Here is a 26,215-nt window from a genome sequence, read left to right on the forward strand (position 1 = left end):
GATGCTACTTTCCGAATCGACACATAGACACACACACACACACACACACACACACACACACAAACACACACACACACACACACACACACACACACACACACACACACACACACACACACACACACACACACACACACACACACACACACACACACAAACACAGCCAAAACATATGATACAAATTAATAACAGGGCTATGTATCTATTTTTGATGAATTGAGGTTTACTAATTCTAGTACCGTAAGTACTTGAGCATTAAAAGGAATATTTTGGTCCTTTGAAGAAGAGGCTTTGATAATTTATTTAATGTTCTTAATTTTCCCATCTCAAATTCAACACTTACTAATTTAGATTTTTTTTTAGGATGATTAAGTCATTCCTTCTAATAATGGCTTGCTCATTACGGCAAAGTAATTTGCCGCTGTCCCTAGAAGACACAAAGGGTTTTTAAAGCAAATGTCTGATATAAAAAGCCCTGCTTTTAAATCTGATCGTTCACCTCAATGAACATTAATACGTCTGTATCGTAAAATAATGCTCAGACTGTCTATAATAATGGTGTTTAACCTTTCCTTCCTCTGTGGTAGAGCAGCTCTAACACCGATCTCCACTTTCCTGCTTCCCTCCGTTTCTGCTTTGACTTTATCTGTTGTCACTCTCATCTTGTGAAATCATAATCACAACCACTTACCACTGAAAACACAAAGGTTTCTCTTTGTCTTCCAGTGGCAAATTGCGGTCCACTTATTCTGCATTTCCTAGTAAATTGTTTTGTCTTATTGAGCAGCAACCTGTGGCATTTTTCATTTTTTTGGTTGAAACAGATTTTGTTTTTCAAATAGTCTGAATATGAAATGGGTCTATTTTATATTCTTGCAGTAGATATTTGCAGAACAGGGTGAACTTTGTGCTTGGACCGAGCAAAGGTCATTCGACTACTACGGTTCAGGCTGCTGAAGCATGTCTGTATAAAATGGGCATGCTGATTTCCATTTAAGACGACCAAAGCCTGAATAAGCTCAACACCATTTGTAGGTTTGTCACAATTAGAGTTAGTTTTGTGTGCTCAGTGTTAGGGTCAGTACTGACATCACACAGAGGGGGCGGTGTTGAGGTGCTCATTAGCGGTAAATGGCAACAGCTCTGTGGCCAGGTGAGTCTCAGGAAGTGAGACTCTGAGTGGGGAGTCTCTGGAGGTGGCTCTCTGCAGGTGAGACTCTGGAGTTTGAAGGAATAAAACACGAAGGACACTTGTTTCTTTAAAGACACCTCAATGAGGGAACTTTTGGTTGTATATACAAGGGGAAACTGAATGACGGGATTCAAAGCGCGGGCTGGTCACCTGGAGACGAGGTGCCGGTGCGGCATGTCACGGATATGGCAAGCCTTGCCATACACGGAGAGAGAGCTGTTCACCTACGGAGGCTGTGGACCTGCTTTCATTTCCTCCTAACCCCCTAGATAGGTAAGATTGCACTCACCTTGGAAAAGTTTAGGAACATACCTCGACGCTCCACTTAGGGACGGAAATTTGGTTACAGGTTTTCTACCCAGATAAATAACGAGTGCGGTAGGTCTGGCGTGTCACAGGTTCACGAAATTCTCATAGTTAAATGTTCTTTGTTCAGCAAGTACTTGACTTTCTTTTAGATATGTTCTTTGTTGTGATATTGACCAAGAAAAGCCTACCGCTGTGTTCAGTGAAAACTCAGTTTAAGCCACATTATAAGAGGCACATCAATTACCCTTTTAAATTATTATTAAATTATTTTTTTATTTTTCTGTAATCTTTCATGTTAATCCACCAGTTGAGATTGAATCCTTGTAATCCTTGTTTAATAACCCTAAGAGTAGCGAATCACATTCAAATGAAGAGAAAACCTTTTAAACTGTATATTTTACTTCATGGTCAAAATGTGCACTTGGGGTGCACTACATGTTTGCATCCTAGGCTCTATAACCTTTTCCATCTCCTTCTCCGCTCCCTATGCATAAATGGTGCCCTATGCAACCACATATACAGTCTAGGAGCAGCATCGGCCCTAGGCAGAAGTCTACAGCACCTGCACACCGTACCATGACAGCAGCCCTATAGTCTTTGGGACGCAAGAGACCTGTCCACGTTCTGAAGTCACCATGGCGACCTCTGAAGGTGCCTCACTCTCTCTCTCTCTCTCCCAGTCTCCCCTGCTCTCAGCAGGGCCGGCAACTTAACATCCTGCAAATATTTGTAGAGCTAGGTGAGGGAAAGGATCCTTAAGGGAGAGGAACGTTTGTCTCCTCCGAGTGAGCTCGAGCCAAAGGAGGGGTGGAAATTGAGGAAGAAGGAAGTCTAAGAGACACCCTCCTGGAAAGTATGCGTGAAGGCCCTCTGGAGAGCCTAATGTGCTCTCCACTACCTTGACGGAATCTGTGTGTCTGTGGGATGAAATATAAGTCAATAGTGTATTAGGGGCTTGCGGGGGGTCTTCGGGGAGAGCTAAGAGGAGTGGGGTGGTAATACCGATGCAGTAAATAGACTGCCCTGACGATCGTAAAACGCAGTGCCACAAATTGGGAAAAATCCACTTATGGATATACCCCTCTCCCCATATATCTCGCTGTCTGCGCAAACATTTTACACCTAACTATCCTTGAAGGATTGGAATTGCGATTGGTTGAAAATGTGTCAGCAATGATTAACGATATAATTAGTTTATGGTTGAAGAAAAAATTCCAAATGACAGCAGACAACGGACTGTCCTGAGGGGAATTATAATGTCGTCGTGGGCCAGCGGGATTACGTTCCTGGGCAGGCGAACCCCTGGAAATGTACAGAAAACACTGGAAGTGGGTCAGAGTTGAGCTCATGGCTCCTTGGCATTGTTGTCATCGACGGTCGGGACCTCAGGCGGGCGAGTCCAGTCCAGACCGTTTTAATCTGTCCGTTAGCCAAATCCACCGTTAATCCAGGGAACGCTTTACTGATTCAAAAGTGGACCAAAGGGACCCAAATATGGGTTTTTGGAGAGGGATTGGTGGGTAGATGATTTTTTGATGTAGTGGCATAATTCACACTGAAATCCACGGTACAGCAAAACAATTGCATGCTGGTGGTTTTGGCGGCATTTCAATATCATTTGCAGTGTCATTTTTTGCCTAGATTGATCAAAGATAATTGTATGTTCTTAGCATAATGACTGTGGTGAATGTAGATTGGCAGTTGAAAAGCCTAAATGTATGGTTTCAGTGGTTGACTGGCAGTGTCCGGATCCCTTTATAAACCTCCTGCTTTTAGCTGCCGGTTCTGTACACATTAAGAGCTCTTCCTAGTCCCAATCACATCAAGACGACATTTTCTGCTTTTGTTCGTCTGTTTTGTTGAATGTTTAATTCGTCATCTAAACGTATTTCTAAATCCCCTTTTAATTTACATTAAAGGCCACCCTCATGGCTGCTATCACAAAGGGATGAAGCTGTTAATTTTCCAAACGGTTCAATGGAGCAGGAACTGGGCAGCATGGAAAACACAATTATGCATCAAATGTGAATCATTCCTTTTATTTTTCATGGAATATCCATGTGACCTGCTCCTGTGCAGGGTTTTATAAATTGGACCGCGGGTCTTCAGTCGTGCACCTTGGAGCAGGGAGGCCAGAGACAGTCTTGCTCTTGTAAGTGCACTCTTTTTTTTTATTTTTTATATCCCTTCCTCTTTTTTTAAGGGGCTGCTGTAGGAGGGATAGGAAGCAGCCCAAGGCTATGCTTCAGATGTAGCCTTTAGAGGAGAGTTGAGAAGGCTTAAATGAGTGCCTCGACCTGTATGTCTTTCATGTTCAACCAGGACCCAATTTATGCTGCAAGTTAGCCCACCGGGTCTGGTAGATTACTGTCAAACTGTTTGATTTGTTGGTAGTAAGGTTGAGGGCTTTTGAGGTGAAATTTGGATGATATATAATATTGATGAATATGCATTGCTATTCGATTCCTCACAAACAAGGAGTAATACAAAAAAGATGTTGGCTCTAGAGGGATGGATTCAGGGCCTGGGCTGGGCGTTGTGGAGGAGTAGGGTTTGTATGATACAATCACTATTGGGCCTTCATATGTATGCTCTGTTCAATATTCAATGAACTATGATTTATTGAACATTGAATTCGGCAAAACAAAACAACCGCAATGGACCAGAGAGTTGAGAAACTCAAAATAATTGACATTCCTTTTTCCCACCTCTTTTCTTGTCGGCTTGAATGTAAATGGCTTTTGGATCGGTGGTAGCCTACATCTCCACTTCTGTCTGTCCAGAACCAAATTACCCCATTCTGCATATTCCATTTTCCTCTATCCATCGAGACATCATGTGACTACCAACCAGTATGGTCTGGAACGGTAATAGGTCGCCCCCGTGTGGCAAATTCAAACGGTGTCTCAAACTGACTCAACTCCCGTTTCCTATCACTGAATTATGTTCTGAAATGGGACTGTGAGGTATTCTATAAATTCAATTTTGCAGTTTAACCTTCAATCATCCATGAAAATTGAGCTCTGAATTATTGTATCAGCCTTAAGATGGTTGATAATAAAATATAATTATGATGGATTTTTTGTTCATGATAGCTAATATTCATCACGTCTAAACTCCATGTACACCCCCTAGAGAGTGCAATGAGGTAATAATTCCTGGAGAGAAATACAGATGATTAATTGGAGTTGAAGATTGCTAATTGGTGTTGCGTTATGTAAATATTGTCTTTCGGTGGTGGGTGTAATTAACCTTTTTGAACGACTGTGGGCATCCATTTTATTGACATAAAACACAATACAGGAGAATCTGGAAATTCAACCTAATGGATCTTGTTATCCGCGTCCTCTTGTCCAAGGTGAGTTAATCGAAGCTGACTTGATTTGCTTAGCTCCCCTCCTCCCCGCTCCCCCCCTCTCTCTTTCGCTCCTATTTCTCTGTCGCCCTCTTCCACTTAACTCTCTCTCTCTGTCTCTGTCTGTCTCTGTAACACAGTGTCTCTCGCTCTCAGTCACACCGAGCCTGCTGGAGATGCATTTGTCCAGTTGATTAATGATGAGGAGCGTATCCTCCACTACGGCGCTGAAAGGAAAAGACGTTGTCATCGTCTGTTCTGAATGCACGTTGTGCTGCTGACACTAGCTCCTCATTTTGACATTCTAAAGGAACCATAACCCTTACTTTGAAGTGTCATTGTTGTGGTGCTGAGTGGTAATCGCTTGATGTGGTTTTCAATGTAAGCCAGAGGCTGCCTGGCAAACTACAATGTGATTAAAACTGAGCGCTGACGATCTATCCAACCACTTTATACCGAACTATACTCCACTATACAGTGTGATACTGTGCTGCACTTTGCAATATTATACTCTGATACTATTATGAATATACTATTCATTATGTACCGCACTGTATTATACTCTACGGTATGATACTAAACTGTATTGTACTATAATATACTGTGATATAATATCTTAACCTACACTGTCACTGTCCAACCCTATACTATACTACCTATACTAAATTATACTGTACTATACTACACTGTACTATCCTTGAATGTACCCTGCACCAGATTATATTGCACAGTATTGTATTGTGTGTAGATGGTGTAGCATCAGACAGAGTGCAGAGACAGACGATGCTGGGTTAAGGGCACCAAGGGGAGACGTTGGAAGAGTGGTAGGGAAGGGGTTTGAAGGAGGAGAGAGAGAGAGAGGCCCGACGGTGACAGCGGGGGGCTCCCAGCAGTGGTTGTCGGTTTGATTGAGAAGAAGAGAGGGGGTGGGAGCAGGGAAGGGTGCAGATGTATGTGGGAAGATCATGTTATCAATGTGTAAGGATATATACAGTAGGAGGACGGGGACAGAAGTGTATGTTCTAGATTTTTGTGTGTGGTCAAAAACGTCCTACATCTATATATGCACTCTAAGTCAATGCAGTAGTCTGAAATAGATGTGTGGAGGTCATGGGAATGTGTATTGGGGAGGGGGGACTATATTAAACAGACTTTATAGCAAACAAGGAGAGATGGAGAGAATGAATGAAACGTAATTTAAATAGTTGTATGTACTCCTGTTTGCTTCCTCCTTCAAATATGTTACCTTGCCCACAGCACCCTCTTCTGTCATGAAATAAAGGTAAATTGAATGTTGACAATAAATTAATGTTATATGAACACATGGTAAGAGTGGGAGCATAACTCTCACTACTGTGTTGTGCGCGGCATCTGAAATAATTTAAACCTGATCTACATAATCATGTGCTAATTAGAGTTTGGTTTGGAGGAACTTCTCCCAAGCCAGGAAGTCATTGCCCTTTAGAAATGTATTAAGGTTAACGTACCTATCTACGTACTGTACAGCAGGCCTACTAAAGGGTACTCCTCTATGGTGGGTTGTTTATATATTAATATACTGTACCATACTCGTATAATTCATTCTCTCTTCCTTTCGCCTATCTTATCCTTGACAGCTATTCAATATTTTTTTCTTTCCAAAAGGGAAGCAGAATTGAATTATTTATTTCTTGTCTTGGAATCTTTTTTTTTTTTTTTGACAGTCCTTGTCTTTTGAGAACTTGGAGGGAATAAAGTTAATTTCGACACAGACATTTGGCATCTTCCTGAATAATGTGTTCAGTGAAGCCGTATATATTGGGGTTCTGGGTAGACTAGCCCCTAGCCGCTGGCCTGCTCATGCCTACCACATTCGACCACATTCTTTCAAACAATAGCTCATACACATTTTTAATAATACCCATTTGTTCTCGGAGAGAAAAAAATGGTCCAGCACCAAGCCATGAGTCACGGTGGATGGAATCCATTATTTTACACCTCTTTTGTTTAGTAACCAATGAAACCAGTGAAACGTGCTCAGTCCAATTTCACTTGCCGGTGTGTTGTTCAGGTGGCTGTGGCTACACTGTAAAATAATGAGTCATTTGTACACTCCTTTAACACAAAGCCATACTCAAGGCATGATAAACATGACAGAACAATGTCAAGGTATTCACACCGAAAGCCACAAATGTTGCTTGCTAATTGCTAGTCCTCCATCTTGTGAACAATAAATGTCCACAAAGGTGAGGGGGCTCTGATATGGGTGGGCTTAAAAATATGATTCACCTAGCAGCCTTCTTGGCTCTAAACCAAGCAAAGATGTCAACGAGGTGATTTTAGGCCCATAATGCATTAATGTTGAAAGGGTGCAAAGGAAAGGGAGAGCGAAAGAGAAATCGCAACAGATGAGAGAGCGAGCCCTCCTAGGGGGTACTCTCTCTCATCAACAGATGAGAGAGCGAGCCCTCCTAGGGGGTACTCTCTCTCATCTTTCGACCTGGGAGGAACAATTAGGTCAGGAAGACGTGGCTTTGAACTCCTCGCCTGCCCCACCTGCTGGGACGGAGCTGGGCTTCCCGAGGTTCTCTAGGGCCAGCCCCATCACCACGCTCAGGCCAGTACCCTGACCCTATCTATGAGAACAAAGTCCTTTTTTTTCTTCCTTCTTTTGGGGATGTGTCCTCAAGGCATTTAGTCATTTATATTTTCTTTGTGTAGTTTTAGATGAATTATGCACTTTCGGCCTATCTTTGTCTGTAATAAATTAATCTGAAATCAAGGGAGCCGTGAGCACGTTCCCCCCCAGCTCACAAACGACTCGAGATCTTTATCAGCGACCATTGTGAGGTTTTTTTTCTACCGAACCAATGACGATAATAAATCACCTACCAAGTGATTTCTCCCAACAAGTGGCATCACCTTTGACCTCACCTTACAAGTGACATCGCCAAAGAAGAATCATCACCTAACTAGTGACATCCCCTGACATGTGACAAAACCTGTACCTTCACCTAACGAGCGACATAACCTGTAACATCACCTAAAAAGCGGCATCACTGTGGGAGTCACATCCCCTGTGACATCACCTAACAAGTCACATCCCCTCGAGTCACATCCCATGTGAAATCACCTAGCAAATGACATGCCGCCTTCAAAACGATCTGAGTTTCCGGGAGATTCGGAGGAAAGTGACTTTCAGAGGAAAGTGCTTTGAACACTCTGTTGGGTATGAGATTTTGCTTTGGGTTTGAGAGTTTCGTGCAGATAATGGTAATGGTGTGTTCCTGAATCCTCGGACGCCAGCCTTCCGAGTTGCACTTCCGGTCTCGGAGCATTCATAGCGTTCCTGTTCGTCTTTGTGATTGTTGCATGTATGTTCCCCGGGGCCTATGTTCCCCGGGTCCTATGTTCCCCGTTTTTCCCAATTAAGGTCCTATGTTCCCCTGCAGCCATACATACCGGGGAGCATAGGATCCTTTTTGGGAAAAGCGGGGAACATAGGATCCTTTTTGGGAAAAGCAGGGAATTCTGGGAAAAGGGTCCTATGTTCCCCGCAATCTATCAATCTTTAAAAATATTTAAACTTTGAAGCGACATTCGCATGATGACAGCCAATCGGCGTTCAACAGCGTGGCCACTGAGTGACATGTGTAACGTAACAGCCAATCAGCGTTCAACCAGCCAACTCAGTGCAGTGCAATCCGGGGTGAACTGCAGCATGGAGGAGAAAGTGGTTGTTGCCGTTTGCGACTCCCGGAGCTCTTTATATAATAGTAGGCCTATATAATATAATATAATTGTATAATAATATCACTGCCAAAAGCTCTGTGCGCCTCCGGATGGCCGTAGCACGGGGAGCTCTCGTAGGGATTGTGCTTCTCGGGGTTTGTTAACAGGTGTTGTGTCGAGATCGGTTTCCCCGTCGAGATGTGTTTCCCCTAGTCCCCGCCCCCGTCCGAAATTACCCGAAGAGCGAAGGAAGCGCGCGTACACAAAAAGCTCGCCCACGAGCTGCTGTGCTCGTACCACAGAGGCACTTTGGAGAGAGCTAAGGTTCAAAACTGACTTTCTTTAGCGAGTTTTATCTGAAGATGTTGTATTGTAGATTTCTATCAATAAAAAATATTATTTTTGTGAGAGACTTTTCATTTTGAATGTTATGGACTTTTGGAAGGAAGTGTGCTCATTCATAATACTGTCAGATACTGTTCCCCCTCTGTTCCATAGGAAAGGAGGCTCACACATCTTTGAAATTCATACTGCTGACTTATTTCCCCACAACAGATAAGTGCTGTGATTTTCAGGCTGATATCACTAAATTTGACCATTTAGAACAGGGGGAACGCATCCTGACAGCTTGGAATATTACTGTCAGATACCGTTCCCCCTCTGCGTATCCCCTATGATAGAAATCTACAATACAACATCTTCAGATAAAACTCGCTAAAGAAAGTCAGTTTTGAACCTTAGCTCTCTCCAAAGTGCCTCTGTGGTACGAGCACAGCAGCTCGTGGGCGAGCTTTTTGTGTACGCGCGCTTCCTTCGCTCTTTGGGTAATTTCGGACGGGGGCGGGGACTAGGGGAAACGCATCTCGACTGGGTAACCGATCTCGACACAACACCGGCGTATGAATAGACTGCGTCATGTTCTCCGACGTCTCTCCCTCTTCCACAAAAGGTAAAGACATGCAATGGTAGTTATCTCGGCCGGAATTTGGCAGTAATGGGGGGAAAAGTCACAGACCGGGGAACATAGAACCCTTTTTTTTTTTTTTAAAAAGGGTCCTATGTTCCCCGGCCACATACATATCGGGGAACATAGGATCCTTTTTGGGAAAAGCGGGGAACATAGGACCATTTTTTTTTTTTTTAAAAAGGGTCCTATGTTCCCCAGTCTCATACAAAGAGGGGAACATAGGACCAGGGGATAGGACCCGGGGAACATAGGACCCGGGGAACATAGAAACACTCCCGAAATTGGCTAGCCGTTGTTTATTGTTTGCTACATTAGCCTCTTTAGCAAACCAGCCCGAAAATAAACAAAAAAACTTTACATTGTATTGCACGCACAGCAAGACCATGCAATGTATAAATTGGTGACCGGAATAAAGAAGCAATGTAATCAAGTGTGTAAGAGCGTTTAAAATCGACATTAAAATGACCTACGTGGGTGGTACAAATACAAAATGGTCGATGGCAACCACCGGATTGTTGTTTTGACGAATCCTGCGTAGCCCGCTCCCCTTCTGAAGACGAAAATTATCTCCCCATTCAAATGCATTGCTTTCATATTGAATTAATTAGTAGTAGTCAATGTAACTATTATCGTTATAACAAGAGCTGTATCTGACCATTGAAAATCCACTTACACCAATCCAATCAACGAAGAGGGTTGTACTTGTAAAACAGTGTAGGGCCTACTTTTTCTATGGGGAATGTGGTTCAGGTATAACAATAATTAAATATTTATAATATAAAAAAATAGTCTATACGTAGGCCTATAGCATATCATACATTTGACATATGCCTATACAGTTAGACTATTATGTATAAGGTTATAGGCCGATTTCGGTTAAAATGCAGCCTCTGCTGGCCAACAACTAGATCGTCTGCTGTTCTCGTTATACGCTTTATAAGTTAATTATATTTAAATTAGTATAACTGTGTAGCCTGTATTTTCTTGGCGTTATCATTACATCCTTTCTCGTTACATCAATATCAATTATTGTTATAACGAGATCTGTATCTGACCATTGACCTACCTCTCGGAAATGAATGAAATTCATATTGACGGTATGGCACTATATCCCTATTCTCGCCGGCCCTTCTTGAATCGGCTATAATAGACACCTTTCGTTGCTTCGTGGTCTCTGTATATAATAAATAAATACAGATAAATATGTAAATAGGTATATATATGTATATGTGTATATATATATATGTATATATATATATACATATATATATATATGCCTACGGAGACCACCAGACCTCCTCGAAGCAACAAAATAAATAAATACATAGGCCTATGTATAAATATGTAGGCCTATGTCTATATATATATACATATTTATAGATATTTATTTATTTCGTTATATATAGATGTTTATTTGTTTATTTATTATGTAATGAGACCACCAGACCTCCTTGAAGCAACGAAAATGGTCTATTCAATTCAATATGGGTGCATGGACGAGAACAGGTAGGCCTATATAGTATACATAGGCCTACACATGGTATAGGATACCGTCAATATGAATTATATAGGCTATGGTCGTTGACTCGGTCGGATCTGTGTGTGTGTGCCGCGGAATATCGGTGTCATTAACTTGCATTGGAGCAAATTCTGTTGGCACATCCCGGACAATTTGAGTGATTCCTTGAGGCCACCACGGATTTTGGGTGACGTGCCCATGGTCGACCCGGTCGTTGATAGGGGGATCTGTGAGTGACACGGAATATGAGTGTCATTAACTTGCATTGGAGCAAATACCGTTAGCATATCACGGACAATTTAAGTGATTCCGTGAGGCCACCATGGAATTTGAGTTAAGCGCCCGTGGTCGATTCGTTTATTGAAACGGGGATCTGTGTGTGTGCCACGGAATATGAGTGTCATCAACTTGCATTGGAGCAAAATCCGTGGCCATATCATGGAAATTGGCGTGTTTTCGTGAGGATTCCACGGATTTTGAGTTAAGCGTCCGTGGTCATTTCACGGATTCCTGTGAGACCAGGTTGTCCTCCTACATGTGATATCGCCTCATGGTGAGTGACATCACCTCTGACACATCGCCTCACCTGTGACATCTAACAGAAAAATCTAACCGACTTACAGTGTTGCATGGTTCCTATTGAAGCTCTCACTGAGGGAACCAGATGTTTGCAGTGATTAAATCTCCGGGTCATTGTTTTCGACAGCAAGCAAACCCCAACTGTCACACCCCGTATGGCTCTCACACCACAGTCTGAGGTCGGGAAGCTGCAGTACAGTGAGTTCTCATCATGTTTTCAAAATCTAAGTATGGACCATCAATAATGCAAACAATGGCCATCGCCACTTTAGGCCTATTCAATCACAATGTGCGGTAGGTATGACTAATGACGTGTTCTATTGGAAATTATTTAAAATGCATTGCGATAACTGATATGAACGAGTCTATTTAATGGATGATGGAATTAGCCGTGGCAGATGCTTCCAGGTATAGCGTCTACTTCTGCACGTTGACGTCGGCTAATTAAAAACATGCCTGAATGTTTGCTTTGCTTCCGTAGTGCTGTAACTTCTGCTGTCAGAACTCAGAAGGTCGTCTTTTGATTCACTTTTACCGCTTACTGCTGCCCGCATAGTAAACTGTTACAGGTCCTTCCAGAACCAGAAACTTTGTATGGATTAGAAACTACCCATAACCTCAGAGTTTGCGAAGGGATTCTGCCCATCGAGTCATATGTGGTTATGCAGCATCCTCTGCGCGCTACCAAAAACCACAGGTTTTATCAAATTACATTTTTGTGTTTGGTGTTTGGAATTATGTTGTGAATATGAACAGCTTTGTATCGAGACAAATGGGACCACATAGACATATTTTGCTTTTGATCATCTCAAGATTCAAGATTCAAGATAATTTATTGTCTTTCCAGCCATATACACAATATACAGTGAAATGAAATGGCGTATCCCAAGAACATAAGGTGCAACATAGAGCGACAATAATAACAAAAAATCAACAACAACAACAACAACAACATGCTACATATAACTGCAAACCAGTAAAGTGACTGTGTGGAATTTGTAGTGCGGGAATATAAATATAAATATGACTGTGTGTCTGAGTAGTGCGGGAATATAAATATGAATATAATAAATATGAATATAAAGCAATAGTGCAATAGTGCATAAACCACGGGTAACAGAGATGATCAGATCTGTCCCTTAGAGTTGAGGAGTCGGATGGCCTGGGGGAAGAAGCTGTACTGTAGTCTGGTTGTGGCGGACCGGATGCTCCGGTACCTTCTGCCAGACGGAAGGGGGGAGAAGAATTTGTGTGAGGGGTGGGAGGGGTCATCCACAATGCTGGTTGCCTTGCGGATGCAGCGAGTGGTGTAAATGTCTGAGATGGAGGGGAGAGAGACGCCGATGATCTTCTCAGCTGTCCTCACTACTTGCTGCAGGTTCTTGCGGTCAAGTTTGGTGCAGTTTCCGAACCAGGCAGTGATGCAGCTACCCAGGATGCTCTCTATGGTCCCTCTGTAAAAAGTGGTGAGAGTGGGAGGTGGGCTCTCTTCAGCCTTCTCAGGAAGTGGAGGCGCTGCTGGGCTTTCTTAACCGTGGAGCCGGTGTTGAGGGACCAGGTTAAGCTCTCGGCCAGGTGGACACCAAGGAATTTGGTGTTCTTCACGATCTCCACCGGGGAGCCATCAACTTCCAGCGGCTCATGGTCCCTCTGTGCTCTCCTGAAGTCAACAACAATCTCTTTGGTTTTGTCTACGTTCAGGGACAGGTTGTTGACTTTGCACCAGGTTAGCAGTTGTTTCACCTCCTCTCTGTAAGCTGACTCGTCGTTCTTTTCTATCAGACCCACCACGGTCGTATCGTCTGCGAACTTGATGATGTGATTCGAGCCGTGTAGCGCCGTGCAGTCGTGCGTCAGTAGTGTGAACAGCAGTGGACTGAGCACACAGCCTTGAGGGGCCCCTGTGCTCAGAGTGGTGGTGTTGGAGGTGTTTTTCCCGATCCGGACTGTCTGGGGTCTCCCCGTCAGAAAGTCCAAGATCCAGTTGCAGAGGGAGATGTTCAGGCCCAGCAAGCCCATCTAACCCCATCTGAGAATAATATTCAATTCTAATATTAATATTAAAAAAGTTATGTTTTCTAAATGGTTAAACAAAATTCCAGTGAAATGCACCATAAACCCACTACAGTTTTGAACATGCCTAAAGGACCTGCCAAAGACGGTACCAATTATTCCTTGTGTTGTAGCAGCCTCTAGTGGCAAGATCTTAAAACGGCAGCCTTTACGTAATGCAAATTAAAGCGTTACTTTGACACACACACACACACACACACACACACACACACACACACACACATCACCATATATTTATTTTTGACAATAACATTGTTGACTTATACCTTGCAATGCACTATGTATCCATCGTTGTGTTCAGGACCTGGAGAATGGCCGCCAGAATGGTGAAACAGGATCCCCACGCAGCAGCCGCAGGACATGGGAGAAAAGGTGAGCAAGGGGGAAGATGTGAACATATTACGCGTGACAGCCGGGTCCCCGTGAAGCCCACGTGATCTGACGTGGTCCCCCGCGTATTATGCCTGTGGCAGGTTAGAGGCTACAGTAGCACAGAGCACTGTAGCTTCGGACGCTCTTCTGCACCGTTGCTAACACAATGTTCAACGAGCGAGAACAACACGTGTATTTATACACTCTTTGGTAAGAACACGGCTTTATGCACATCATCCACCCGACTGCACCTCCCTGTATGTTCCCAAACGTCTACCTTCAGCGCTAACAACGTAGAACACTAGTAATGCTGTGTCAACCGTAAAGATGTAGCCATGGCCCCTCGTAGGATACATTTTAAGAAATTAAAATTCTATATCTGTAGGTGGGATGTCTTTATCGAAAAGAGAATACATGGGGTACCCCGGTGGCTCACCGGGTAGAGTCGTACCATATAGGCTCAGGTTTGATCGAAGCGACCCAGGTTTGAATCCTGCCCGTGGTCCTTTGCTGCCCGCACCCCCCCCCTGTCTCCCATACCTTCCTATCGATCTCTATAATTAAGTACAAAAAGTAGTAAAATAAAAGATGATTCATAAACCAATAGGCCAGAATATATCAATATTGGATAAATGACCAATCTCAAATGTAAAAGTGCAATAACCAATATGCTGTATGAATGAATCCAGTGGAGCCGGTAGATGGCAGAATAGACGTGTCCAGATAATCCATGGGGAGGGTTTCTTCTTGTGCTCCTCCCCAGAAGGAGCTTCGTCTGGGTGCTTTCCAACCCGTCTCCCCCTGGTCTGTTCTGTGCTAGTTCTGTCCCTCCTCTGTGTCCTTTACCAACCCCCGTCAAGCTGCACACGTCTGGAAATTGGCGGAAAATCTGTCAGACTTAATAAAGCACCTCTGTGCCTCTGTTGTGTCTGTTTTATGTTGCACCTGGTTTACCAAATGATGAATAGTGGGGTGTTTTTTTAACCCGGAATTATTTTTCCTCTTTTCCTCCTCCATGCAAGGGACGGACACAGTAAGCCTTCGATGTTCCTCTGTCAAGTCAATGGTCCACAACTCTTCCCCACTTAGCCGAGAAGACCTCAGTAATGTATAAAGGACATTCTGGTCATTTTCTTTTAGCCAGCTACCTCAAAGTTACTCTTAAAACGCAGGCCTGGGAGAATCGAGAGAAAAATGTTATACACTTTGTGGTGTGTTAGGACGATTCAAGTTGAGTTTCTTTCCCACTCAAGTGGCGTCTCAACGGTACTTCTCGATCCAACCCAAATGTTTTAAAAGGAAGAAATTGACATATGCAGTCTTTAACGATCCCCAGTCCTTTCCAAAGCTCTCCAGGAGCAGGTCTTTAGTGGTTTCTGTTAAGTGCAGCTTCCCGTGTTAATTGAGGAAGGAATAGTGCACAGAAGTAGCCTTCTGCTCTTGACCTGTCTATTTTGTTCTTGTGGGCGGCAACACGTTTCTGGATTAAAGTTTCACCCAGTGCCTTCTGCATATTTATTCTCTGTCCACGTTTTGCCTCGGGCAATGATACAAGCATATCGCAAGAGCTCCTTCCTCATCTGATACAAAACGCCAATAAGCCTCTCCAGGCTTCACGGTTCTGGTAGGATTATGGAGCATGTATCAAGTGTGAAAGTTGTGTAAATACATAGCCCTAACACTGGGGACGGGTTATGTCTGGACTGTACAAACAATGGCGAGAATATCAACAGTGCATTCCCCCAGTTGGGGAAGCACTTGAGCTGAAATATTGACCTAGCACAGCATGTCGTGATTCTGATCTAAAGGCATTGTGTGAAATCATGTAGGCCTACATTGTTATGTTTTAATGTAGAATCATGTCTGTGTAGTTTAAAGCATTATCATTTGAGGTTGTCTTCGGCTACCTGGCTTTGCTTTTCTAATTGGTTCTAACCGAACATTCCCATTTTTGTTGTTAGTTTACCAGGATGTATCAGAAAGGGTTGAACTGAGGTGTTAGATGTTGTTGTGGTTAAGGGTCAGGGCAAAGCCAGAAGTATCAGAAACCCACATCGGTAGATTACCGATGATGCAGATGACTGCAGTGACACAAGGGCACTGTTCTCTAGAATTTTTCCCTCACTTAAGGTCTGTGAGATGCGTGTTTAAGGTACCTAAGCGTGGCTATAAAGCTTTTAATGGAATAGTACTTATTTCTATATTTCAGACTCCCTGTCGCCTCATGTTTCAGAAGGACTCCTTGGGCCTCTACTACCGGGGTTTTAAACATTCCTGCGGTTCCATCTAAAAAAAAAGGAATACTGCCGTGCACCTGAGGTTGTGAATGCAACATCCAACAAAGAGGTTACATCTATCACATTTTTTAAAGGAACGGGGAAAGTACCAATGGCATTAACTTGTAGGATCCTGCTATCACTGTCTTTCACACCTCTGCACTCTATTATTTTGTATTGTTTCATGATATGATTTATCTTTCATGCAGTGTTAGGGTTCAAGCTATATTAAATCCCAGAGGGCGATTGTTTCGAAGTCCAAGTGCATAACAGTCACAGACACTGTGAAAAATACAAGAGTTAGGAAGAGACTATTCAACAAACAATACTAGGGCTGGGTATTGTGGCCAATTTCCTAAATCGATTCGATTTCGATTCATAAGGTTCTGAATCAATTAATCACCATTTGATTCGATTCGATTCAATCTGCTCTTAAATAATGAAAATGTCTCAAAAGCGCAATTTTGAAATTAGAAAGGTGTATGGCCCTAAACAATACAAGAGACAAGAACAGACCATCCTAGACACGATAATGGGTCTTGTTTGATTTTGAAATGTTCCTTCAAAGCCTTGCCAACCCGGGATCTTGTCCTTTACTGGTTTCACCTCTCCACTCATTTGGTTATTGTGGTCATTGTAAGCTTTTTTAAGCTGACGTTTTATCACTGGATGAATTACCTTATGCATCGCATTGTACATTGTTGTGCTGGAATATACGGTTAAAGCACCTTGAGCTCAACATCATTGACAACATTTGTCTTTCCGAATTAAACAAAGTCTTACTTTGTTTAAAATAATAGATTTTCTTTAAACATGGATTTACCGTGCGTTTTGATATCTATCTATTTATTCATGTTAGCATGTTTAGACACTGACTTTTATTCAACATCTTTGCAGACTCATCTGAGTAGTTTAATACTTGTTTCTTAAGTGTGCTCAAACCTCTTTTTTTCTGCTAGCAGGGCTGATGGCAAAGCATGGTTATTTATTTATTTGGGCTTCAAGATTAATCTCAAATGACTTCCCGAAACCACAATGGTTTCCACAAGAGTGTCATTAAACACTTGAATGGCGAGTTCATCCCATATCTGTTATCACCTATTATTATTTATATAACAACTTTTGCCCTTTTCAAAGTCTGACCTTATCTTTATTTGAGTTTCTGGCTTTCATCCTTCCAGAGCAAAAGTATTCAAAAAACCGAGGTGGTTATGTCATAAAAGATATGCTTCAGTAATTCTTAAAAAAAAGTCTTTAAGAACTGGCAAGTAGCAAAACCCTGAACTCCCCATATCTTCAATCCTTAAAAACAATGAATATTATAATAGGTATTTGTTGGATTCTTTGGTGAAGTAATTTAACTAATTTGAAATGGAGAATTTCCTCACCTTAGTGTCCAGAGAATACGATGCTCTATTAATATGCAACACCCAAAGGCCTCAGACCATCTAACCAACGACAACCCGATAATTAGCATTTATTATCATTTTGGAACGTGATAAGTTGGATCTATTTTCTTATCCAACACATTTGTGCTTAAAGTGTCTGTGTTCTCCCATTCTTCAGTAATGTGGAGACAGTGCGAGGTAGAGAGACAAACACGCTGGTTGATTGCAACGAATAATCTGTCTTTGTAGACCTTTAATAGTTAACTGTTCATCACCCAGGCTGGCCAGGCCAAAACGCTATTTTTTTCATACCCCTTCTCGTGCAGGAATCCATGACCACACACGCTCCCACTATCAATTCTGGCCGGACTCTTGTTTGAGCCTTACACTCTGCTGCAGTTGTTGACATGCAACGCTAAGGGCGTCGGGAAGGCTGTGAACAGACTGCAGATGGAGGACAGACCCACAGGAGTCCAGCTACTACACTCAAACCGGCTGAACCTCAGCTGCTAGGTGTGTTTAGTTAGTTTGTTTTTGGTGGATCGATTGGACCTGTCTCCTGACCAAGACTCAACAGAGATTCAACTCCAAAATTCCAAGTGTTTTAGATTTGTATGAAGTGGGCCCAGAGATGGGCCCACTTCTAATACATCTAATACAGCCCTATGCAAGAGAATCCTGTTAGCCAACAGGAAGACTAGGCACCCAACCTGATCAACACAGCGGCAACATATCTAAGAGGTGGTGTTAGCTGGTTGGTGACGGTGGACACATCGGCCCCTTCATGTGCATGAAGGTAGATCTACACAGGTAGAGCTGGGTTGGAGGCCTGATGCCGAGTACAGATGTGAGCGAAGCTATTGATGTACCCTAACTGTTTGCTCTCAGCCGTGATGGGTTCAGCGTGCTGCCGATTGTCCATCAATGTGTGACTGGTGCAGGTGTCTCTGCTTTGATGCGCCTCTTATTTATCCGTCAACGGTATGAAAGGCATTATCGTCACTGTGATATCAACTGCCGCTGATGCCAGAGTACTGGCTGGGCTCCTGTGTTTCCTCACTGGGCTCATGGCTCCCTATCAGGGCTGTGTCTGAAGTAGGACGTGGCACAGCTGTCATCAGTTGCATAAGCACTTGTCCAACCGAAACAGTACTTCTATTTAAATGGAAATGGGAGTAAACATTAAGTGAAAGATGGATAAGATACAGATTAGATAGAGGCAGTCCAATGGCTACCGGGTTTGCACTTCCACCCAGATGGTACACGGCTCAATCCCCAATATCAATAGCCTTACCTCACAAGTGCCCTTGAGCAAGATACATAACCTCTGTCTGATCATTTCATCTCCATCCGAATGCCCTTTCAGTCAATTTGAATAAAAGCTCAAGAAATGAAACCATTGTGTGAGTGCGTGTCCTTGTCTTGTGACCTTGTGCATCCAGACGGTCATGGCAACAATGGCCTTGCTGGAGAGACACACACATACGCACACACACAGAGGAGGAAGTAGGAGCTGGCTAGGAAGACTTTGAACAGAGGTCATTTGGAAACATATGCAGATTGAGTTACATTTATCTCTTTGTTTTAGAGGTTGCGACAGCCCAGGAACACAGATTTATATGTGTTTATGTGTGTGTGACTGTGCGCGCCTGAGCACGTGCGAGTGTCCAACTTCCTGCCAAGTTTCTCTGCCAAGGTTTACTGGCAGTGGGAGCGGTTTTTCATTGGATCTTGAGCTCCGAGTTGCCTTATTTGAACGGCTGCATCTGTAATGTCCTTGTATCTTTGGCTTAACCTCGTCAACTACACATCTACTTGATAAAAATGCTTTTTATCATATCACTTTAAAAAAGGGGATAGTTTGTGACCCGATATGCATGTAGCCTTACTGTTGGGAAAGACATGCTTTATTTCAGTAGGAACGGAAATGGGACAAATAAGTTGTGTTTTATTGTTTGACCTTTTGGCACTTCCTGCCGAGACCCTGAATGTGAGCGTGGCGGAGCTCCTCGTGTTCTCTGCCAGGTCAAACAAGAGGGCCGACCCGTCCCATTTCTCTCCCCCTGTAATTTTCTGCTGAGTAAGCACAAGGGTATAATGGATTCTCTCACTCCAGACTAGCGCCTCGGAGTTAATTAGTGCGCTATGTAAATTATTTTCTTGCCGAAGGCGGTATACTCCACTTCTGACATGTGGCGTTTATTTCTTTTACTTTGTGTTCTGCGTCTCGCCCACGCACACATTCCCAAACCCTTTACCTGCCGATGACCTTTTGGTCCGGCATCAACTCTCCCTTTGTTGTTGCCACTGCAAGTCATCTGAAAATGATACATAAATTATGGTCACGGCTATAAAATACTGTCAAACTGTACGTATTTATATCCTGGCTCTTGCCATAATTTTCCTTCTCATTGCACACCTGCTGTCAGGTTTAATGGCTCGATAGCTCAGCTTTTTAACCGGAATCATTACCCTGAGTGATGTGGCATGTTTTTCAAGTTTTTGTTCATCTTCTTCTGCCTATTTAAATGTTTTTTTTGCTGCACTTATCTGTCTTTTGTGGCACTTATCTTTGCCTTTCCGGGCCTTATTCACCCAGGAGCCTCTTGGTTCCATCTTGGTTCAAATCCTTGCTGGGAGAGGGGGACTTAATGGAAGGTCTTCATGCAGTCCCCCCGTTGTGGTGTAGAAATGACCCATATGTTTGCAATAATGTGGAAGTTATTTTAAAAATTGAATATTTCTCATTACTTCGTAATTACTTATTTAACGAATCTTGCGTTACTTCATAGACATTGCAGATTGGCACAAAAAAAAAGTACTTTATTTTTTATTTTTGATGAGATGTTACGAATAAACATTTTATATTATGTTATGTATCTTTGGAGCAGGATATATTTATCTACATATTAATTTGTATCTATCTGTATCGATATTAATGTGTGTGTGTGTGTGTGTATGTATGTATGTATGTATGTATGTATGTATGTATGTATATATATATATATATATATATATGAATAAAGTCTTTGCTGTTGCAAAGTAATGGATGTTTGTTTGTTTGTCTGAATAAAATAGCTCCCCATCCAGACGACAGGCTGAACAATAATGACAGACCCCCAGGAACGTCAACCAAACTGAAAGTTAAATACATTTGCGATATCCAATCAGCCAGATCCATTTAGAGACTACCAACAGCAGCAGCATTAGGATGATAAGTGTGCAGTAGGAAATCCGTCGCAAATAAAAGGAATTAAATCAATATTTTCGTTGCAATCCCTAAGCACCCTTCTTTCATTTCTATATACATTGAAACATTATATATATTCAGATTTATTGTAATTTTTCCTTGCAAAAGGCAGAAATGTATCTTGGGGAGAAATCTGCGATTGAACAGGGTACATTAATTCAAATCCAGACAGGACACATTAAACCATATATATGTATTGTGGCGAGCAGTGCGGGAAGGACGAGACGGGAGCCCAGGTTAAGCGATGACGCAACTCTCGTGCCCCGTACACCGCACGACTACGAGAGCTGCCTTTATTTAACACAACACACAGCGCACCGCACACCCAACCAACGGACATGCAACTCTTGGTAACGGTTGCCGGCAACACTACACACAACAAGCAACACTCCACAACACACAACTACATTCTACCAAGCACACACCCCATACCCGTTAACCCCAACACGTAAAGACAATAAAACCCCTTTTCCCCAACCGGCATCTCGGATCCCCAGAATCCCCGGCGCGACCCCCGTAGGAGTCGCCACACAGCCCCCACCTTAGGGGTCAGACGTCCCGACAACACCCAATGCACAGTCCCAAGTGTTCAGGGGGCCGGCGCCGCCGCCTTGGCCCCTGCCAGTAGCGGCCCCGTTGCGGTGCAGCCTCTCTCCCTGGTTGGGACGCCCGTCTCCAGCTGTCCGCAGAGGACCTGGGGGTGTGGTCGGGGACCACCTCTATCTGGGCCCCCACCAGTTCCTGCCGTAGGGGGGCACTGGAGGGCCGTTCGGGGACCCCATCCTCCGCCGTCTGGCCCGTCGCAGGCCACGCCGGCAGTTGGGATGGACTGGACGCTGTCCAGTCCACCCGCAGTCCTTGACCTGCCGACACTGCTCCGGCTTGAGGTCCGGTGGCCTGGGTTTCCGGACCTGTTCCTCGTCCTGCCCGGACTGGGAAGCCACTGTCGTTGTGCCACGGGAGAGGGCGGCCCCAGCCGCGTCCACCCGGGCACCACAACGACGGCAGCAGAAAACGAGAAAATGAATGTGTTGTTCCCAGACCTCATCTAAATGTAGATTGAGATGAGGTCTGGCGTTAGCCAGGCTAATGTAACCCGATTCTAGTCATGCCCCCAAATGCAATTATTTTCTCTAAAAAGCAGAATATGGGATCTTTGTGTTTGGTTGTGCTATTCTGTAATGCCTTATAGTTTTAGTTTGAACCCTATCAAAAAGATAAAATATTTGGCCTGATCTCTCATGTTTTCTTAAAAACAATGATAGCCTGCACCCTGCCAGGGTATGCTAACCTATAAGCAAGGCTAAGGATAGGATTACAGTTGAACAAGACTCTTGAATCACAGGTCTAGGAGATGTCTGTCAGAATGTTGCTCTTCAGACTCCCTTCGACGGGGGAGTTCCCCTCACGTGGTGACATGCTCCTCTCGAACATGGACACAAGCCGCACAATCTTAGAGTGGTGATAGAGTGGGCTGCTTCTTGTCACCACCAACTGTTGTAGCAGTCTTTAGGGGTTTGAGCACCATTACAATGCCCTCCGCATCTGATATATCACCGACATCCAACGTATCAGTGTCTTTGGCTTTTCCTCTTGCTTCGGTGCTCATCAGGACGGCCATAACAGCCGTCTGTTCTTCCAGATAGCGTTCGAGCATATAATACAAACTGTCCCATCTGGTTGACACGTCCACTATGAGTTTGTGAGACAGAAGCTGTCACCGAGTGTGTTTAGAGAATCAAACTGCAGTGGCTTTAGTGCTCCTATGAAAGAAGGTCGCCAATCTTCGCACCCGGCCAAGCAAGCAGCTGGCGTGTGGTACCTGTGGCCCCCGCTGGCTAGCTAGCTTTATAGGTTTATAGTAGGAACACTACTATGATCATATAAATTGAGCTACCCGCTTCCACTGAACACAGTGTCCATATTTTAAGAATTACCTGTTACAACTGCTGTTTGTGAATTCAACTCATTCCATCGCTGCCTGTTTTAGCACTTCACCCACGTTAACCCCCCTTGTGCGACTCAATAACGGGCGAGTCTGCAGGGTATAGCTAGCCATCTCCCAATTACGTATGATCTGCACTGTGAGTTGGGGATATAGCCCTGTGCGGCACGGCTGGACCTTCTATCTGTAGTAAGCGAAATACAATTAGCTGCTTTCAAATTCTCAACAGCATGTGGTCCTGTGTCTTTGAAGAGATCGGCATGAGAACACTAGAAAAGTGTTTATGTGCGTCGGAATGTGTTATTTTGGCTCCAGTGTTTTGAGCAAAAGCCTGACGCTATCACCAGTCTTGGGGTATGAATTTCCCAATAGCTTTTTCTGTAACTTATTGACTTGATGGTGCTAAAGTTGTAGCAAATTACTTCTGTAAAGTTGTTTGGCCCAATGGCAATTTCTTATATCTTTAATCTGCTCGTTATGGTACCGTTGAAGATGAACAATCATCTGGAGGTGTGTATGGTTTTATTGCTTTGCACAATTAAAAAATTGTCTTTGTCTTGTCAACAACTTGTTGTTGTATACTTCACTGGAAAGCCGAAATATTGCCAAACAAGTGACTTTAGCATAGCTGGAGAGTTTTCTATCTCTATTCCATCTGACATTGGATTTCTGTAGCAGCCATCTTCAAATTGTAGCGTTTGACTCTAAAGTTACGGTTGTAGGTCCTGTTGCATACAACGTTGATCGCGCCCTCTGTTGTCTAAGGTGTGTAATCGCAACAGAGATATATTGGTGGTCGTCATCCCAGATAATTTTGGTTTGTGTTCACATACCAGGAAATTTCACGATATCCTTTTCGACTTCGACTTCCGATCGCGACATACCTAATTTTTATTTATGTTCCCATCCCTATTTTTAATGAATGGTAGGTAGTCTTTATGATGATCGTTGGAATTTGCTGATTGCTCAATGATGCCAACCTCATCTGCGGAATTAAATGCTCTTTAATCCTGACACAAAGGGGCCCTATTGTCTTCCAGCAACACTTACTTACAAGCAGGCTCCGGCCTGCACCCTGCAGCCAACAGCCTTTACCGAAACCATTGGAGAACGTTGGAGAAAGTGGTTCTGAAAAGGTCTCTTTGGACTGCTTACATGGTCGGCCGTCATGGTCGTTTTCTAAACGTCCTGATCTATGAGCTCCCCATGTGAAACCACATGTCCACATCCAAACTTAGGCTAGGCCACAACCATAACCCCCACTTAACCTTCTGTGGGTAAGGCAATATAAATGCATTATGAATGCATTAACTCTACTCATTTACACCTCAGGGATTCAAAACTCAATCATTGTGTGTGTATGCGTTTGTGTGTCTTTGTGTGCTCATGTGTGTAATGCATTATGAATGCATTCTCGCAACTCATTCACACATCAAGAATTCAGAACTCAATCATTATGTGTGTACAAGGTCTGTTTTGCGGTATGATAAAAAAAAGCTACTTCCCTTTTGAAATAGAAAAGTATACAGTTGTTGTTAACCTATGTTATTTCCTCTGACCATTATTTCCTTGTAGGTGTTTGTGTATCTCAATGCGTTTCCTTTCAGAAAAAAAAACCTTTTACATTTTATTAAAATATCTCAGTGAGACCGGTACAAGCAGGGCCGTTGCTACGATTCCTGGGCCTCTAGACAAGATTTACTGATGGGCCCCCCTGCGCTGAATTGTTGACAGGGGGGCGGGGGGGGGGTGTAAGGAGCAATTGTTGACGGGGGGGGGGGGGGGTGGTGGGGGGGGGTGGAAAGGAGCAATTGTTGACGAGGGAGAAATTTGACGGGGGGGGGGCGCTATGGTAGTACTATGGGCTGGTAGTAAAATAAAAATATTTTTTTTTTTTTTTTTGTGGGCCCCCCCTGGGCTGTGGGCCCCTAGAATCGTCATCACCTTTCACCCCTTATCGACGGCCCTGGGTACAAGCATGGAGCATCTGTATGCATCTGTTACCAACCGAACATAAAAGTAGAAAGCAAACAAAAAAGAGCTTGTTAGGATCTATTAAGGCACTTTGAGCCTCAATACCGAAGAAACAGACTGCAAATTATCCGACTGGCAGATGGTGTGCGTACAGGTGGCAGTTCCAGTCGAAACGGGAGCAAACATCGGGAAAGCATCATCTTCAACCCGGTGCTGAGATGGGAGAAAAAAAAACAAATGTGAAAAATAATTAGATACAGAAAAAAAATATATAGCACAAAAATTTCTCACAATTCTGTCGAGCTGGTATCAGTCAGAACCGTAATCCGGATTTTATATCTTCATCCATCTCTCTATCCTTGCCTCTATCCGCCTTTAATCTAGTTTTCTGTAATCCATTTTGGGTCGGCTGCGCCACAGCCGCTATACAGTCTGGTTGGGGTGGAGGCTGATCTGAAACCACCTTGTATTTGTCTCCTTAGATTCATGCGATAGAAGAGGAGAGGATGCTGGTGTTTTCATTAAAACTGTGCACTCTTTCTGGGTGGATGAATCGGTGAATGAATGGATGGATGGATGGACGGATAGATTAATGGATGAATGAATTAATAAATGGATGGATGAGTGGATAGATGGATAGATTAATGGATGATGAATGGATAGATGGACGGATGAATGGAAAGATGGATAGATTGACGGATGGATGGATGGACCAATGAATGGATAGATGGATAGATTAAGGGAGGAATGAATGGATAGATGGATAGATCAATGGATGAATGTATGGATGGGATGGACGGATGGCTGGCTGGCTGACTGACTGACGTTTTCAACTTTTGTATTCAGGCCTATACCCGGTAACATGTGGTCAACATGTAGGCCTAACAAGCATTCCCCTTCCGTCTTCCATTCAAGAGTTCTCCCTGCTGTGCAGTAATGAGGCCCTTCACAGTGTAACATTAGGGGTACCGTTAGCAGCACAATGCTGCTGAATCCTGCCCTCCAGATAGGGTGTGAGGACGGAGAGCTTAAGTCAAACATATGTATGCGCATGTGTAGTAATCATGATGATGACCATCATCATTTTCATAATGATCATACAAAATATGAATAAAGATATTCTTTACAATACAATATTAAACAAATATGCACCATACAGGGCTAAGGTTTCCCATATTTAGAGGGATATTTTATATTTACACGCAATCATTATTGTGCTTTTACAAATAATCATTACTAATAATGATGCAGAAATGCAATCTAACAATCTTTTCCATCTACCTTATTTATCACAAATCATATTTC

General features: G+C 43.3%; 1 long non-coding RNA gene across 3 annotated transcripts; it reads left to right on the forward strand.

Annotated features, from left to right (window-relative positions):
• The first annotated feature begins 1,167 nt into the window (after positions 1–1,167).
• Positions 1,168–19,121, forward strand: LOC130386631 (uncharacterized). 3 transcript variants are annotated; one of them, XR_008896148.1, is made up of 5 exons: positions 1,168–1,465; positions 2,024–2,152; positions 14,007–14,077; positions 15,100–15,202; positions 18,068–19,121. It is a non-coding gene; the product is annotated as an uncharacterized LOC130386631 (long non-coding RNA). The 3 variants fall into 3 exon arrangements; XR_008896146.1 differs by lacking the exon at positions 18,068–19,121 and adding an exon at positions 16,287–18,047; XR_008896147.1 differs by lacking the exons at positions 2,024–2,152; positions 18,068–19,121 and adding an exon at positions 16,287–18,047.
• Positions 19,122–26,215: the final 7,094 nt, after the last annotated feature.

The sequence above is a fragment of the Gadus chalcogrammus genome, chromosome 7 (assembly GCF_026213295.1).
Source record: "Gadus chalcogrammus isolate NIFS_2021 chromosome 7, NIFS_Gcha_1.0, whole genome shotgun sequence".
Lineage (NCBI taxonomy): Eukaryota > Metazoa > Chordata > Actinopteri > Gadiformes > Gadidae > Gadus > Gadus chalcogrammus.